We start from the raw sequence: 14,112 nt of genomic DNA, 5'->3' as shown, positions 1-14,112 counted from the left end.
CGTTGTGCTTTCAGAGAGGACGTTACAGAAAGTCTAGAGATGTGGATTCTTTCCTGCGGAGAAAAAAAACCCTGTTTTCAGGAAATGCAGTATTCTGAAATCGCACGTTCTCGGCATAGCAATTTCGCTATTTCGCTCTCGTGGGTGGACAGCGCCACTCTCTGTTAACCGCTTCGGAGAGTTTGCAGTTGCTGGCCGAGAAATCGCGGTTCTCCCCGAATGCCGCTTTGTGCCTTCAGCAGCGGTCTCGTCTTTCTCGCATGCCGAGAAAGAGCGACTTCAGCCGGATGCTTTTCTCGGACGAGCGGCTTCTTCTGCGCACATCGCAAAGGAGCGGTTCTTGTCTTCTCCTTGTGTCCATGCATTCTGCACTACGCTTCTCTCTCATTCTTAACCGTTGATTCCTAGGGACATTTCGTTTTTCTCTGTTTTTCCGATGCTACACTTCAGCATTCTGTGATGAACAGAGTGGAAGGGAAAAGCCCCTCTAATAAGGCAGCTAGAAGTTCCAGGAGCGACACACGTTGTGCTTTCAGAGAGGACGTTACAGAAAGTCGAGAGATGTGGATTCTTTCCTGCGGAGAAAAAACCCCCTGTTTTCAGGAAATGCAGTATTCTGAAATCGCACGTTCTCGGCATAGCAATTTCGCTATTTCGCTCTCGTGGGTGGACGGCGCCACTCTCTGTTAACCGCTTCGGAGAGTTTGCAGTTGCTGGCCGAGAAATCGCGGTTCTCCCCGAATGCCGCTGTGTGCCTTCAGCAGCGGTCTCGTCTCTCTCGCATGCCGAGAAAGAGCGACTTCAGCCGGATGCTTTTCTCGGACGAGCGGCTTCTTCTGCGCACATCGCAAAGGAGCGGTTCTTGTCTTCTCCTTGTGTCCATGCATTCTGCACTACGCTTCTCTCTCATTCTTAACCGTTGATTCCTAGGGACATTTCGTTTTTCTCTGTTTTTCCGATGCTACACTTCAGCATTCTGTGACGAACAGAGTGGAAGGGAAAAGCCCCTCTAATAAGGCAGCTAGAAGTTCCAGGAGAGACACACGTTGTGCTTTCAGAGAGGACGTTACAGAAAGTCGAGAGATGTGGATTCTTTCCTGCGGAGAAAAAAACCCCTGTTTTCAGGAAATGCAGTATTCTGAAATCGCACGTTCTCGGCATAGCAATTTCGCTATTTCGCTCTCGTGGGTGGACAGCGCCACTCTCTGTTAACCGCTTCGGAGAGTTTGCAGTTGCTGGCCGTTAAATCGCTTTTCTCCCCGAATACCACTTTCAGACTTCAACAGCGGTCTCGTCTCTCTCGCATGCCGAGAAAGAGCGACTTCAGCCGGATGCTTTTCTCGGACGAGCGGCTTCTTCTGCGCACATCGCAAAGGAGCGGTTCTTGTCTTCTCCTTGTGTCCATGCATTCTGCACTACGCTTCTCTCTCATTCTTATGCCTTTCCGTTGATTCCTAGGGACATTTCGTTTTTCTCTGTTTTTCTATGCTACACTTCAGCATTCTGTGACGAACAGAGTGGAAGGGAAAAGCCCCTCTAATAAGGCAGCTAGAAGTTCCAGGAGCGACACACGTTGTGCTTTCAGAGAGGTCGTTACAGAAAGTCTAGAGACGTGGATTCTTTCCTGCGGCGAAAAAAAACCCTGTTTTCAGGAAATGCAGTATTCTGAAATCGCACGTTCTCGGCATAGCAATTTCGCTATTTCGCTCTCGTGGGTGGACGGCGCCACTCTCTGTTAACCGCTTCGGAGAGTTTGCAGTTGCTGGCCGAGAAATCGCGGTTCTCCCCGAATGCCGCTGTGTGCCTTCAGCAGCGGCTCGTCTCTCTCGCATGCCGAGAAAGAGCGACTTCAGCCGGATGCTTTTCTCGGACGAGCGGCTTCTTCTGCGCACATCGCAAAGGAGCGGTTCTTGTCTTCTCCTTGTGTCCATGCATTCTGCACTACGCTTCTCTCTCATTCTTATGCCTTTCCGTTGATTCCTAGGGACATTTCGTTTTTCTCTGTTTTTCCGATGCTACACTTCAGCATTCTGTGACGAACAGAGTGGAAGGGAAAAGCCCCTCTAATAAGGCAGCTAGAAGTTCCAGGAGCGACACACGTTGTGCTTTCAGAGAGGACGTTACAGAAAGTCGAGAGATGTGGATTCTTTCCTGCGGAGAAAAAACCCCCTGTTTTCAGGAAATGCAGTATTCTGAAATCGCACGTTCTCGGCATAGCAATTTCGCTATTTCGCTCTCGTGGGTGGACGGCGCCACTCTCTGTTAACCGCTTCGGAGAGTTTGCAGTTGCTGGCCGAGAAATCGCGGTTCTCCCCGAATGCCGCTGTGTGCCTTCAGCAGCGGTCTCGTCTCTCTCGCATGCCGAGAAAGAGCGACTTCAGCCGGATGCTTTTCTCGGACGAGCGGCTTCTTCTGCGCACATCGCAAAGGAGCGGTTCTTGTCTTCTCCTTGTGTCCATGCATTCTGCACTACGCTTCTCTCTCATTCTTAACCGTTGATTCCTAGGGACATTTCGTTTTTCTCTGTTTTTCCGATGCTACACTTCAGCATTCTGTGACGAACAGAGTGGAAGGGAAAAGCCCCTCTAATAAGGCAGCTAGAAGTTCCAGGAGAGACACACGTTGTGCTTTCAGAGAGGACGTTACAGAAAGTCGAGAGATGTGGATTCTTTCCTGCGGAGAAAAAAACCCCTGTTTTCAGGAAATGCAGTATTCTGAAATCGCACGTTCTCGGCATAGCAATTTCGCTATTTCGCTCTCGTGGGTGGACAGCGCCACTCTCTGTTAACCGCTTCGGAGAGTTTGCAGTTGCTGGCCGTTAAATCGCTTTTCTCCCCGAATACCACTTTCAGACTTCAACAGCGGTCTCGTCTCTCTCGCATGCCGAGAAAGAGCGACTTCAGCCGGATGCTTTTCTCGGACGAGCGGCTTCTTCTGCGCACATCGCAAAGGAGCGGTTCTTGTCTTCTCCTTGTGTCCATGCATTCTGCACTACGCTTCTCTCTCATTCTTATGCCTTTCCGTTGATTCCTAGGGACATTTCGTTTTTCTCTGTTTTTCTATGCTACACTTCAGCATTCTGTGACGAACAGAGTGGAAGGGAAAAGCCCCTCTAATAAGGCAGCTAGAAGTTCCAGGAGCGACACACGTTGTGCTTTCAGAGAGGTCGTTACAGAAAGTCTAGAGACGTGGATTCTTTCCTGCGGCGAAAAAAAACCCTGTTTTCAGGAAATGCAGTATTCTGAAATCGCACGTTCTCGGCATAGCAATTTCGCTATTTCGCTCTCGTGGGTGGACGGCGCCACTCTCTGTTAACCGCTTCGGAGAGTTTGCAGTTGCTGGCCGAGAAATCGCGGTTCTCCCCGAATGCCGCTGTGTGCCTTCAGCAGCGGCTCGTCTCTCTCGCATGCCGAGAAAGAGCGACTTCAGCCGGATGCTTTTCTCGGACGAGCGGCTTCTTCTGCGCACATCGCAAAGGAGCGGTTCTTGTCTTCTCCTTGTGTCCATGCATTCTGCACTACGCTTCTCTCTCATTCTTATGCCTTTCCGTTGATTCCTAGGGACATTTCGTTTTTCTCTGTTTTTCCGATGCTACACTTCAGCATTCTGTGACGAACAGAGTGGAAGGGAAAAGCCCCTCTAATAAGGCAGCTAGAAGTTCCAGGAGCGACACACGTTGTGCTTTCAGAGAGGACGTTACAGAAAGTCGAGAGATGTGGATTCTTTCCTGCGGAGAAAAAACCCCCTGTTTTCAGGAAATGCAGTATTCTGAAATCGCACGTTCTCGGCATAGCAATTTCGCTATTTCGCTCTCGTGGGTGGACGGCGCCACTCTCTGTTAACCGCTTCGGAGAGTTTGCAGTTGCTGGCCGAGAAATCGCGGTTCTCCCCAAATGCCGCTGTGTGCCTTCAGCAGCGGCTCGTCTCTCTCGCATGCCGAGAAAGAGCGACTTCAGCCGGATGCTTTTCTCGGACGAGCGGCTTCTTCTGCGCACATCGCAAAGGAGCGGTTCTTGTCTTCTCCTTGTGTCCATGCATTCTGCACTACGCTTCTCTCTCATTCTTAACCGTTGATTCCTAGGGACATTTCGTTTTTCTCTGTTTTTCCGATGCTACACTTCAGCATTCTGTGATGAACAGAGTGGAAGGGAAAAGCCCCTCTAATAAGGCAGCTAGAAGTTCCAGGAGCGACACACGTTGTGCTTTCAGAGAGGACGTTACAGAAAGTCGAGAGATGTGGATTCTTTCCTGCGGAGAAAAAAACCCCTGTTTTCAGGAAATGCAGTATTCTGAAATCGCACGTTCTCGGCATAGCAATTTCGCTATTTCGCTCTCGTGGGTGGACAGCGCCACTCTCTGTTAACCGCTTCGGAGAGTTTGCAGTTGCTGGCCGTTAAATCGCTTTTCTCCCCGAATACCACTTTCAGACTTCAACAGCGGTCTCGTCTCTCTCGCATGCCGAGAAAGAGCGACTTCAGCCGGATGCTTTTCTCGGACGAGCGGCTTCTTCTGCGCACATCGCAAAGGAGCGGTTCTTGTCTTCTCCTTGTGTCCATGCATTCTGCACTACGCTTCTCTCTCATTCTTATGCCTTTCCGTTGATTCCTAGGGACATTTCGTTTTTCTCTGTTTTTCCGATGCTACACTTCAGCATTCTGTGACGAACAGAGTGGAAGGGAAAAGCCCCTCTAATAAGGCAGCTAGAAGTTCCAGGAGCGACACACGTTGTGCTTTCAGAGAGGACGTTACAGAAAGTCGAGAGATGTGGATTCTTTCCTGCGGAGAAAAAACCCCCTGTTTTCAGGAAATGCAGTATTCTGAAATCGCACGTTCTCGGCATAGCAATTTCGCTATTTCGCTCTCGTGGGTGGACGGCGCCACTCTCTGTTAACCGCTTCGGAGAGTTTGCAGTTGCTGGCCGAGAAATCGCGGTTCTCCCCAAATGCCGCTGTGTGCCTTCAGCAGCGGCTCGTCTCTCTCGCATGCCGAGAAAGAGCGACTTCAGCCGGATGCTTTTCTCGGACGAGCGGCTTCTTCTGCGCACATCGCAAAGGAGCGGTTCTTGTCTTCTCCTTGTGTCCATGCATTCTGCACTACGCTTCTCTCTCATTCTTAACCGTTGATTCCTAGGGACATTTCGTTTTTCTCTGTTTTTCCGATGCTACACTTCAGCATTCTGTGATGAACAGAGTGGAAGGGAAAAGCCCCTCTAATAAGGCAGCTAGAAGTTCCAGGAGCGACACACGTTGTGCTTTCAGAGAGGACGTTACAGAAAGTCGAGAGATGTGGATTCTTTCCTGCGGAGAAAAAAACCCCTGTTTTCAGGAAATGCAGTATTCTGAAATCGCACGTTCTCGGCATAGCAATTTCGCTATTTCGCTCTCGTGGGTGGACAGCGCCACTCTCTGTTAACCGCTTCGGAGAGTTTGCAGTTGCTGGCCGTTAAATCGCTTTTCTCCCCGAATACCACTTTCAGACTTCAACAGCGGTCTCGTCTCTCTCGCATGCCGAGAAAGAGCGACTTCAGCCGGATGCTTTTCTCGGACGAGCGGCTTCTTCTGCGCACATCGCAAAGGAGCGGTTCTTGTCTTCTCCTTGTGTCCATGCATTCTGCACTACGCTTCTCTCTCATTCTTATGCCTTTCCGTTGATTCCTAGGGACATTTCGTTTTTCTCTGTTTTTCCGATGCTACACTTCAGCATTCTGTGACGAACAGAGTGGAAGGGAAAAGCCCCTCTAATAAGGCAGCTAGAAGTTCCAGGAGCGACACACGTTGTGCTTTCAGAGAGGACGTTACAGAAAGTCGAGAGATGTGGATTCTTTCCTGCGGAGAAAAAACCCCCTGTTTTCAGGAAATGCAGTATTCTGAAATCGCACGTTCTCGGCATAGCAATTTCGCTATTTCGCTCTCGTGGGTGGACGGCGCCACTCTCTGTTAACCGCTTCGGAGAGTTTGCAGTTGCTGGCCGAGAAATCGCGGTTCTCCCCAAATGCCGCTGTGTGCCTTCAGCAGCGGCTCGTCTCTCTCGCATGCCGAGAAAGAGCGACTTCAGCCGGATGCTTTTCTCGGACGAGCGGCTTCTTCTGCGCACATCGCAAAGGAGCGGTTCTTGTCTTCTCCTTGTGTCCATGCATTCTGCACTACGCTTCTCTCTCATTCTTAACCGTTGATTCCTAGGGACATTTCGTTTTTCTCTGTTTTTCCGATGCTACACTTCAGCATTCTGTGATGAACAGAGTGGAAGGGAAAAGCCCCTCTAATAAGGCAGCTAGAAGTTCCAGGAGCGACACACGTTGTGCTTTCAGAGAGGACGTTACAGAAAGTCTAGAGATGTGGATTCTTTCCTGCGGAGAAAAAAACCCCTGTTTTCAGGAAATGCAGTATTCTGAAATCGCACGTTCTCGGCATAGCAATTTCGCTATTTCGCTCTCGTGGGTGGACAGCGCCACTCTCTGTTAACCGCTTCGGAGAGTTTGCAGTTGCTGGCCGTTAAATCGCTTTTCTCCCCGAATACCACTTTCAGACTTCAACAGCGGTCTCGTCTCTCTCGCATGCCGAGAAAGAGCGACTTCAGCCGGATGCTTTTCTCGGACGAGCGGCTTCTTCTGCGCACATCGCAAAGGAGCGGTTCTTGTCTTCTCCTTGTGTCCATGCATTCTGCACTACGCTTCTCTCTCATTCTTATGCCTTTCCGTTGATTCCTAGGGACATTTCGTTTTTCTCTGTTTTTCTATGCTACACTTCAGCATTCTGTGACGAACAGAGTGGAAGGGAAAAGCCCCTCTAATAAGGCAGCTAGAAGTTCCAGGAGCGACACACGTTGTGCTTTCAGAGAGGTCGTTACAGAAAGTCTAGAGATGTGGATTCTTTCCTGCGGCGAAAAAAACCCCTGTTTTCAGGAAATGCAGTATTCTGAAATCGCACGTTCTCGGCATAGCAATTTCGCTATTTCGCTCTCGTGGGTGGACGGCGCCACTCTCTGTTAACCGCTTCGGAGAGTTTGCAGTTGCTGGCCGAGAAATCGCGGTTCTCCCCGAATGCCGCTGTGTGCCTTCAGCAGCGGCTCGTCTCTCTCGCATGCCGAGAAAGAGCGACTTCAGCCGGATGCTTTTCTCGGACGAGCGGCTTCTTCTGCGCACATCGCAAAGGAGCGGTTCTTGTCTTCTCCTTGTGTCCATGCATTCTGCACTACGCTTCTCTCTCATTCTTATGCCTTTCCGTTGATTCCTAGGGACATTTCGTTTTTCTCTGTTTTTCCGATGCTACACTTCAGCATTCTGTGACGAACAGAGTGGAAGGGAAAAGCCCCTCTAATAAGGCAGCTAGAAGTTCCAGGAGCGACACACGTTGTGCTTTCAGAGAGGACGTTACAGAAAGTCGAGAGATGTGGATTCTTTCCTGCGGAGAAAAAACCCCCTGTTTTCAGGAAATGCAGTATTCTGAAATCGCACGTTCTCGGCATAGCAATTTCGCTATTTCGCTCTCGTGGGTGGACGGCGCCACTCTCTGTTAACCGCTTCGGAGAGTTTGCAGTTGCTGGCCGAGAAATCGCGGTTCTCCCCGAATGCCGCTGTGTGCCTTCAGCAGCGGTCTCGTCTCTCTCGCATGCCGAGAAAGAGCGACTTCAGCCGGATGCTTTTCTCGGACGAGCGGCTTCTTCTGCGCACATCGCAAAGGAGCGGTTCTTGTCTTCTCCTTGTGTCCATGCATTCTGCACTACGCTTCTCTCTCATTCTTAACCGTTGATTCCTAGGGACATTTCGTTTTTCTCTGTTTTTCCGATGCTACACTTCAGCATTCTGTGACGAACAGAGTGGAAGGGAAAAGCCCCTCTAATAAGGCAGCTAGAAGTTCCAGGAGAGACACACGTTGTGCTTTCAGAGAGAACGTTACAGAAAGTCTAGAGATGTGGATTCTTTCCTGCGGAGAAAAAAACCCCTGTTTTCAGGAAATGCAGTATTCTGAAATCGCACGTTCTCGGCATAGCAATTTCGCTATTTCGCTCTCGTGGGTGGACAGCGCCACTCTCTGTTAACCGCTTCGGAGAGTTTGCAGTTGCTGGCCGTTAAATCGCTTTTCTCCCCGAATACCACTTTCAGACTTCAGCAGCGGTCTCGTCTCTCTCGCATGCCGAGAAAGAGCGACTTCAGCCGGATGCTTTTCTCGGACGAGCGGCTTCTTCTGCGCACATCGCAAAGGAGCGGTTCTTGTCTTCTCCTTGTGTCCATGCATTCTGCACTACGCTTCTCTCTCATTCTTAACCGTTGATTCCTAGGGACATTTCGTTTTTCTCTGTTTTTCCGATGCTACACTTCAGCATTCTGTGACGAACAGAGTGGAAGGGAAAAGCCCCTCTAATAAGGCAGCTAGAAGTTCCAGGAGCGACACACGTTGTGCTTTCAGAGAGGACGTTACAGAAAGTCGAGAGATGTGGATTCTTTCCTGCGGAGAAAAAACCCCCTGTTTTCAGGAAGTGCAGTATTCTGAAATCGCACGTTCTCGGCATAGCAATTTCGCTATTTCGCTCTCGTGGGTGGACGGCGCCACTCTCTGTTAACCGCTTCGGAGAGTTTGCAGTTGCTGGCCGAGAAATCGCGGTTCTCCCCGAATGCCGCTGTGTGCCTTCAGCAGCGGTCTCGTCTCTCTCGCATGCCGAGAAAGAGCGACTTCAGCCGGATGCTTTTCTCGGACGAGCGGCTTCTTCTGCGCACATCGCAAAGGAGCGGTTCTTGTCTTCTCCTTGTGTCCATGCATTCTGCACTACGCTTCTCTCTCATTCTTAACCGTTGATTCCTAGGGACATTTCGTTTTTCTCTGTTTTTCCGATGCTACACTTCAGCATTCTGTGACGAACAGAGTGGAAGGGAAAAGCCCCTCTAATAAGGCAGCTAGAAGTTCCAGGAGAGACACACGTTGTGCTTTCAGAGAGGACGTTACAGAAAGTCTAGAGATGTGGATTCTTTCCTGCGGAGAAAAAAACCCCTGTTTTCAGGAAATGCAGTATTCTGAAATCGCACGTTCTCGGCATAGCAATTTCGCTATTTCGCTCTCGTGGGTGGACAGCGCCACTCTCTGTTAACCGCTTCGGAGAGTTTGCAGTTGCTGGCCGAGAAATCGCGGTTCTCCCCGAATGCCGCTTTGTGCCTTCAGCAGCGGTCTCGTCTTTCTCGCATGCCGAGAAAGAGCGACTTCAGCCGGATGCTTTTCTCGGACGAGCGGCTTCTTCTGCGCACATCGCAAAGGAGCGGTTCTTGTCTTCTCCTTGTGTCCATGCATTCTGCACTACGCTTCTCTCTCATTCTTAACCGTTGATTCCTAGGGACATTTCGTTTTTCTCTGTTTTTCCGATGCTACACTTCAGCATTCTGTGACGAACAGAGTGGAAGGGAAAAGCCCCTCTAATAAGGCAGCTAGAAGTTCCAGGAGCGACACACGTTGTGCTTTCAGAGAGGACATTACAGAAAGTCGAGAGATGTGGATTCTTTCCTGCGGAGAAAAAACCCCCTGTTTTCAGCAAATGCAGTATTCTGAAATCGCACGTTCTCGGCATAGCAATTTCGCTATTTCGCTCTCGTGGGTGGACGGCGCCACTCTCTGTTAACCGCTTCGGAGAGTTTGCAGTTGCTGGCCGAGAAATCGCGGTTCTCCCCGAATGCCGCTGTGTGCCTTCAGCAGCGGCTCGTCTCTCTCGCATGCCGAGAAAGAGCGACTTCAGCCGGATGCTTTTCTCGGACGAGCGGCTTCTTCTGCGCACATCGCAAAGGAGCGGTTCTTGTCTTCTCCTTGTGTCCATGCATTCTGCACTACGCTTCTCTCTCATTCTTAACCGTTGATTCCTAGGGACATTTCGTTTTTCTCTGTTTTTCCGATGCTACACTTCAGCATTCTGTGACGAACAGAGTGGAAGGGAAAAGCCCCTCTAATAAGGCAGCTAGAAGTTCCAGGAGCGACACACGTTGTGCTTTCAGAGAGGACGTTACAGAAAGTCGAGAGATGTGGATTCTTTCCTGCGGAGAAAAAACCCCCTGTTTTCAGGAAATGCAGTATTCTGAAATCGCACGTTCTCGGCATAGCAATTTCGCTATTTCGCTCTCGTGGGTGGACAGCGCCACTCTCTGTTAACCGCTTCGGAGAGTTTGCAGTTGCTGGCCGAGAAATCGCGGTTCTCCCCGAATGCCGCTGTGTGCCTTCAGCAGCGGTCTCGTCTCTCTCGCATGCCGAGAAAGAGCGACTTCAGCCGGATGCTTTTCTCGGACGAGCGGCTTCTTCTGCGCACATCGCAAAGGAGCGGTTCTTGTCTTCTCCTTGTGTCCATGCATTCTGCACTACGCTTCTCTCTCATTCTTAACCGTTGATTCCTAGGGACATTTCGTTTTTCTCTGTTTTTCCGATGCTACACTTCAGCATTCTGTGACGAACAGAGTGGAAGGGAAAAGCCCCTCTAATAAGGCAGCTAGAAGTTCCAGGAGCGACACACGTTGTGCTTTCAGAGAGGACGTTACAGAAAGTCGAGAGATGTGGATTCTTTCCTGCGGAGAAAAAACCCCCTGTTTTCAGGAAATGCAGTATTCTGAAATCGCACGTTCTCGGCATAGCAATTTCGCTATTTCGCTCTCGTGGGTGGACGGCGCCACTCTCTGTTAACCGCTTCGGAGAGTTTGCAGTTGCTCGCCGAGAAATCGCGGTTCTCCCCGAATGCCGCTGTGTGCCTTCAGCAGCGGTCTCGTCTCTCTCGCATGCCGAGAAAGAGCGACTTCAGCCGGATGCTTTTCTCGGACGAGCGGCTTCTTCTGCGCACATCGCAAAGGAGCGGTTCTTGTCTTCTCCTTGTGTCCATGCATTCTGCACTACGCTTCTCTCTCATTCTTAACCGTTGATTCCTAGGGACATTTCGTTTTTCTCTGTTTTTCCGATGCTACACTTCAGCATTCTGTGACGAACAGAGTGGAAGGGAAAAGCCCCTCTAATAAGGCAGCTAGAAGTTCCAGGAGAGACACACGTTGTGCTTTCAGAGAGGACGTTACAGAAAGTCTAGAGATGTGGATTCTTTCCTGCGGAGAAAAAAACCCCTGTTTTCAGGAAATGCAGTATTCTGAAATCGCACGTTCTCGGCATAGCAATTTCGCTATTTCGCTCTCGTGGGTGGACAGCGCCACTCTCTGTTAACCGCTTCGGAGAGTTTGCAGTTGCTGGCCGTTAAATCGCGGTTCTCCCCGAATGCCGCTTTGTGCCTTCAGCAGCGGTCTCGTCTTTCTCGCATGCCGAGAAAGAGCGACTTCAGCCGGATGCTTTTTTCGGACGAGCGGCTTCTTCTGCGCACATCGCAAAGGAGCGGTTCTTGTCTTCTCCTTGTGTCCATGCATTCTGCACTACGCTTCTCTCTCATTCTTAACCGTTGATTCCTAGGGACATTTCGTTTTTCTCTGTTTTTCCGATGCTACACTTCAGCATTCTGTGACGAACAGAGTGGAAGGGAAAAGCCCCTCTAATAAGGCAGCTAGAAGTTCCAGGAGCGACACACGTTGTGCTTTCAGAGAGGACGTTACAGAAAGTCTAGAGATGTGGATTCTTTCCTGCGGAGAAAAAAACCCCTGTTTTCAGGAAATGCAGTATTCTGAAATCGCACGTTCTCGGCATAGCAATTTCGCTATTTCGCTCTCGTGGGTGGACAGCGCCACTCTCTGTTAACCGCTTCGGAGAGTTTGCAGTTGCTGGCCGTTAAATCGCTTTTCTCCCCGAATACCACTTTCAGACTTCAACAGCGGTCTCGTCTCTCTCGCATGCCGAGAAAGAGCGACTTCAGCCGGATGCTTTTCTCGGACGAGCGGCTTCTTCTGCGCACATCGCAAAGGAGCGGTTCTTGTCTTCTCCTTGTGTCCATGCATTCTGCACTACGCTTCTCTCTCATTCTTATGCCTTTCCGTTTATTCCTAGGGACATTTCGTTTTTCTCTGTTTTTCTATGCTACACTTCAGCATTCTGTGACGAACAGAGTGGAAGGGAAAAGCCCCTCTAATAAGGCAGCTAGAAGTTCCAGGAGCGACACACGTTGTGCTTTCAGAGAGGTCGTTACAGAAAGTCTAGAGATGTGGATTCTTTCCTGCGGCGAAAAAAACCCCTGTTTTCAGGAAATGCAGTATTCTGAAATCGCACGTTCTCGGCATAGCAATTTCGCTATTTCGCTCTCGTGGGTGGACGGCGCCACTCTCTGTTAACCGCTTCGGAGAGTTTGCAGTTGCTGGCCGAGAAATCGCGGTTCTCCCCGAATGCCGCTGAGTGCCTTCAGCAGCGGCTCGTCTCTCTCGCATGCCGAGAAAGAGCGACTTCAGCCGGATGCTTTTCTCGGACGAGCGGCTTCTTCTGCGCACATCGCAAAGGAGCGGTTCTTGTCTTCTCCTTGTGTCCATGCATTCTGCACTACGCTTCTCTCTCATTCTTATGCCTTTCCGTTGATTCCTAGGGACATTTCGTTTTTCTCTGTTTTTCCGATGCTACACTTCAGCATTCTGTGACGAACAGAGTGGAAGGGAAAAGCCCCTCTAATAAGGCAGCTAGAAGTTCCAGGAGAGACACACGTTGTGCTTTCAGAGAGGACGTTACAGAAAGTCTAGAGATGTGGATTCTTTCCTGCGGAGAAAAAAACCCCTGTTTTCAGGAAATGCAGTATTCTGAAATCGCACGTTCTCGGCATAGCAATTTCGCTATTTCGCTCTCGTGGGTGGACAGCGCCACTCTCTGTTAACCGCTTCGGAGAGTTTGCAGTTGCTGGCCGTTAAATCGCTTTTCTCCCCGAATACCACTTTCAGACTTCAGCAGCGGTCTCGTCTCTCTCGCATGCCGAGAAAGAGCGACTTCAGCCGGATGCTTTTCTCGGACGAGCGGCTTCTTCTGCGCACATCGCAAAGGAGCGGTTCTTGTCTTCTCCTTGTGTCCATGCATTCTGCACTACGCTTCTCTCTCATTCTTAACCGTTGATTCCTAGGGACATTTCGTTTTTCTCTGTTTTTCCGATGCTACACTTCAGCATTCTGTGACGAACAGAGTGGAAGGGAAAAGCCCCTCTAATAAGGCAGCTAGAAGTTCCAGGAGCGACACACGTTGTGCTTTCAGAGAGGACGTTACAGAAAGTCGAGAGATGTGGATTCTTTCCTGCGGAGAAAAAACCCCCTGTTTTCAGGAAATGCAGTATTCTGAAATCGCACGTTCTCGGCATAGCAATTTCGCTATTTCGCTCTCGTGGGTGGACGGCGCCACTCTCTGTTAACCGCTTCGGAGAGTTTGCAGTTGCTGGCCGAGAAATCGCGGTTCTCCCCGAATGCCGCTGTGTGCCTTCAGCAGCGGTCTCGTCTCTCTCGCATGCCGAGAAAGAGCGACTTCAGCCGGATGCTTTTCTCGGACGAGCGGCTTCTTCTGCGCACATCGCAAAGGAGCGGTTCTTGTCTTCTCCTTGTGTCCATGCATTCTGCACTACGCTTCTCTCTCATTCTTAACCGTTGATTCCTAGGGACATTTCGTTTTTCTCTGTTTTTCCGATGCTACACTTCAGCATTCTGTGACGAACAGAGTGGAAGGGAAAAGCCCCTCTAATAAGGCAGCTAGAAGTTCCAGGAGAGACACACGTTGTGCTTTCAGAGAGGACGTTACAGAAAGTCTAGAGATGTGGATTCTTTCCTGCGGAGAAAAAAACCCCTGTTTTCAGGAAATGCAGTATTCTGAAATCGCACGTTCTCGGCATAGCAATTTCGCTATTTCGCTCTCGTGGGTGGACAGCGCCACTCTCTGTTAACCGCTTCGGAGAGTTTGCAGTTGCTGGCCGAGAAATCGCGGTTCTCCCCGAATGCCGCTTTGTGCCTTCAGCAGCGGTCTCGTCTTTCTCGCATGCCGAGAAAGAGCGACTTCAGCCGGATGCTTTTCTCGGACGAGCGGCTTCTTCTGCGCACATCGCAAAGGAGCGGTTCTTGTCTTCTCCTTGTGTCCATGCATTCTGCACTACGCTTCTCTCTCATTCTTAACCGTTGATTCCTAGGGACATTTCGTTTTTCTCTGTTTTTCCGATGCTACACTTCAGCATTCTGTGACGAACAGAGTGGAAGGGAAAAGCCCCTCTAAT

Source organism: Phasianus colchicus, chromosome 4 (assembly GCF_987193195.1).
Source record: "Phasianus colchicus chromosome 4, bPhaCol1.hap1.1, whole genome shotgun sequence".
Taxonomy (NCBI): Eukaryota; Metazoa; Chordata; class Aves; order Galliformes; family Phasianidae; genus Phasianus; species Phasianus colchicus.
This window is presented reverse-complemented; position numbering follows the sequence as displayed.